At 39.8% G+C, this 4,487-nt stretch overlaps 1 pseudogene; it reads right to left on the bottom strand.

Moving 5' to 3' along the window:
- Window positions 1–3,174: 3,174 nt before the first annotated feature.
- LOC107127782 (large ribosomal subunit protein uL30 pseudogene) lies at window positions 3,175–3,920 on the bottom strand (annotated as a pseudogene).
- Between the last annotated feature and the right edge of the window lie 567 nt (window positions 3,921–4,487).

Below are 4,487 nucleotides of genomic sequence, written 5' to 3'. Positions count from 1 at the left end.
TAATATTTCTGTTCATATGTTATTGGCTGGAAGAGAAAATGGGTTTGGTGAAGAGTAAGCCAGTCTTTGCCAAGCATCTTTATTTAACTGCCATGTGCATATGCTTTAATAGTGGGACATACCCTAGATCCTTTTAGAAACAAGCATGTTAAAAATTAATTTTAAAAGACACATACTTTGCCTCTCTTCTTCCAGAATTTTTTTTCTATAAGATGTAAGGCAGGGAATAATTATTTAATGGTCTGCTCTCAGTTTGAGAAGCCCAGGAATATGGAAGGACACTTGTGGTCCTTTCCTGCCTGTGAGCTGGGTCCCTGCCATTGGTAATGGTCAGACCACAGAAGCCTCCTGAGTACCTAATTCCGGTTTAGAGACTTTCTCCAGTGTAAACTTTCTTCTTCATTTTTAAATGGCCTCATTCTTCTCAGTCTCCCTTATCAGTGATCAACCTTTCATCCAGCTTGGTTTGGATTCATGGGTGAGGCTTTGGTTTGTGTACTTTTATTTTGATTCAGCACTGGTTTTAAATTTTGGGATTTTTTCTTTTTGTAATTTCTCTTTCGACTCACAAGTCATACCTGGTTAGCACTGTTCCTCTGCCCCAACTGGTCCAGGGTAGGAGATTTTAAAGGCCCTGGAGCTCCAAGATGACCTCTCCTGGGCATTGCCCTTGGCAGGTTGAGGACTCTGGGAGGATTGTGGACAGTGAGATCTTTGTTCTTGGCTTGTGTTCTCATTCCACCCCACACCCTGGGCCCCTCCTGGCCTTGTCCTCTCCCTTGGCCTGGCTGCCCTTGCAGCAAGCTGGGAGTACCCAACTGCCTCCTGATGGGCCATCTGTAGGCATATTTGCTTTCTGGCAAATTTCTTTGCATAAGCAGCTTTTAAGCGTGATTTGTGTGACCCGTCCAGGTTTCTGATTTTCAAATCACATCCTGAATATTTACTGTACCTCTTTGGTTCACTATTTTCTGCAAAATTGGAACCCTTTCCCTCTCTGCCAATATACTCTTTTGAGCCTTTTACATAATAAAAGGCTTGAGTTTCAGCATTAATCATTGTGATTAATGTGATTCCACTAATAACCTTTTTCTACTTGGGAAGGCTCCCATTATGGCTATATTTTGTGTCTGGCCTTGGGCCAGCTTCTAACCCAATGATCCAGATTTTTATCAGCTTCATGATTCCTCAGCATGGACATTAACCTCTCCTGTATCCACTTTCTCCTACAGATTTCAGGCAGAGCTAATCCTCCAAACCTTCTGCTGACCCACCCTTCAATAAAATGGGGCTGGCTACCTGGGGAGGGAAGGTCTGCCTCTCTCTCTCTGTGTGCTCAGACACGAGCCTATTCAGGGATTCTTGATGGTTTCCCCAAAGGTGATGTCAAGTCACATCCAGGCTTCATAATTCTTTGGCTTACCACTCACCCTTATAATTAATAATGGAACCTTGCCAGAAACTTTTTTTCTCAAGACTGTTTTTCAAGGAGAACATTCAAAGGACTCTTTGGCTTAAACTGTTCACAAACTCTGGACTCCCTTCTTTCAGGCACAGTAGAGGAAATAGGCTGGCTCTCCAAAGAAGTAATATGAGATAAGGAGAATTATGTGGTCTTTGAGATCAGACAGCATTAGTTGTGTGACCTTGATAAAATTAGGTAACTTCTATGAGTCTCAATTTCCTCATTTGTGAAATGGGAGTATGATTATCTATCTTGCAGGGTTGGGATGAGGATTAAATGGAGTAATGCATCTAATGTAACTGCTGGTTCCATTTCCAGTAAGATAGGAGTCTAAGTAGTCTGAAAACCTTCCTACTAGAAAATACCTAGAAATGTTCAATAGAATGTAATGGACATCCTTTTATTTTTTCACCATTAGATTTTATTCTTGATTTTTACATCTATTCTCATTCATAATGATATGGAAAAAAGACTGTTCCATAGTCACACATTATACGTAAATTCAAATGTACATTATAACACATTGAGCAACTATGACATAAGATATTTAGTTGTTTTATACCAATGTAGGCTTACTAGTAGTTTTCAGAAAGGATTAGTTTCCCAGTGTTTATTCATAAACATTAGAAATTGTCATAAGCGATAACAAAATTTAACCTGAACAAACATCTTTTCAAATGCCTAGAACCAGAGGGAGCTGAAAACTAGGGCTGATAGTCATGCAGTCTCAGAGGATCCAGAGTTTATTGTTGCTGGTAAATAATGGGCTTGGATTTTTTTTTTTTTTTGCTAGGCCATTGTTTTATTTTATTTTAAAAATAATTTTAGATTCAAGGGGTATATGTGCATGTTTGTTACATGGATATTTTGCATAATTGTGAGGTTTGGGCTCTGGTGTAACATTACCCAAATAGTGAACATTGTACCCAGTAGGCCATTTTAAAATTTTTGTCTGTATTTTTTTGAGACAGGGTCTCACTCTGTTGCCCAGGCTGGAGTGCAGTGGTATGATCATGGCTCACTGCAACCTTGACTTCCTGGGCTCAAGTGATCCTCCTACCTCAGCCTCCTGTGTAGCTGGGACTACAGGCATGCACCACCATTCCCAGCTAATTTTTGTTGTTGTTGTTTTTTTTTTACAGAGTTGTGGTTTCACCATGTTTCCCAGGCTGGTCTCAAACTCTTGGGCTCAAGCAGGAGTTGAGCTCAAGAAGGCTCAATCTTCCTGCCTTAGCCTCCCAAAGTGCTAGGATTATAGATGTGAGCCTCTGCACCCAGCCCAACAGGTAATTTTTAAAATCCTTACCCTCCTCCCAGCCCTCCTCCTTTTGGAGTCCTCAGTGTCTATTATTTCCATTTTTATGTCTGTGAGTTTAGCTGTTACTTATAAGTCAAAACATGCAGTATTTGATTTTCTGTTTCTGAGTTATTTCATTTAGGATAATGGCCTCTAACTCTATCTATGATGCTGCAAAGAACATGATTTCAGTTTTTTTATGACTGCATAGTATTCTATGGTGTGTATATCCCATATTTTCTTTATCCGATCATCTGCTGATGGACGCTTAGGTTGATTCCATGACATTGCTATTGTGAACAGTGCTGTGACAAACACGAGTGCAGTTATCTTTTTTTTTTTTTTTTTTCAATTTGGGAGCAGGTACTGTTTATTAACCAACAAGCTTAGAAAAATAATAATGGTAGACACCTTAGTTCAGTCTTCTAGTAAGACTGTTGATCTGGTCCTCCCTGTTGCCAGCATCTCCACTACTACAAAATGGGTGGTCTTTTTCTTCATTCCACCTCATGGACAAGATAATTTGAAGGGCCACAGGAAGTTATTTGCTTCTTTGAAGCGTTTTCCAACAGTATAGATCTCATGAATCAGCTCCTCCATGCAGATGATGCTATATTTACCAAGAGATCGAGCAATCAAAGTGTCATCTGTCAAAGCAACTCACTTCTTATTGATTTTGCCATAACTACGCTTGTAAATTAGTTCATTTACCTACTTCAGATTTGGGTACGCCCATGCAATATGTGGCTCTACAATCCTCAGCATGTTAACTGAAGCCTTGTTGAGCTTCACAAAGGTTTCATTGAAGATTTGACGAAGGCGAAGAAGCTGTAATGCCTTTCGGACCTTTGGGCTCACACCATTGGTACCTCTGATCCTGATGACAAACGTCAATTTGGGTTCTGCAGGTACACAGAAGTTGCCAGCTTTTCTTGCCATCCTTGCCATTTGAATTTCAGTTCTGTGCAACTGCCTGTATTCCTTGTAATAGTGCTTTGCTTTTTTATAGATAAGCTTCCTCCTTGCCTTTTGAAGCATCTTTTGGGTAAACTTCTTTCTCAGGTGCTTGATCTTCAGCTCTGTGAAATTCTTTCTCTTTTTCTTAAGGGCTTCTGGCACAGCAGAAACGTTCTTCTTCTTCTCTTCTACACCCTCCATGGTTCTAGCCTGAAAAAGAGCGGTATCTTTTTAATATAACAATTTCTTTTCCTTTGGGTAGATGCCCAGTATTGAGATTGCTGGGTCAAATGGTAATTTTACTTTCAGTTCTTCAAGAAATCTCCATACAGTTTTTCATAGAGGTTGTACTAATTTACTTTCCCACCGACAATGTATAAGGCTTCTGGATTTTAAAGCTCAAATGGATATGGGAGATGAGATCTTGAGCCCTTGTGTGGCAGGAAATTGGAATGGAGATCACTGAAAAAATCTGGGGCATTGAAAAGCTACACCTTTGGAGAAATTGATAGATAGAAAAAAGCTCACTCACTGGCAGATATACTATAGTGAGATTTATTTGTCTTCTCTTGAGTTCCGAGTGGGGGATAAATTTCCCCTGAGAATGCATAACAATATTCATTGACAACACACTTTTTTGCACAAGTTTGAGATTCTAATGTATTCTACTTGCATGATCTTGGGAGCCATTAAACTGAAAAATGAACATGGCACTGGTTCTAGGCAAGTAATATCCTTGGAATGACCACAGAAGCAAATACAAAACTA

Source organism: Macaca fascicularis, chromosome 16, assembly GCF_037993035.2.
Source record: "Macaca fascicularis isolate 582-1 chromosome 16, T2T-MFA8v1.1".
Lineage (NCBI taxonomy): Eukaryota > Metazoa > Chordata > Mammalia > Primates > Cercopithecidae > Macaca > Macaca fascicularis.
This window is presented reverse-complemented; position numbering and strand designations above follow the sequence as displayed.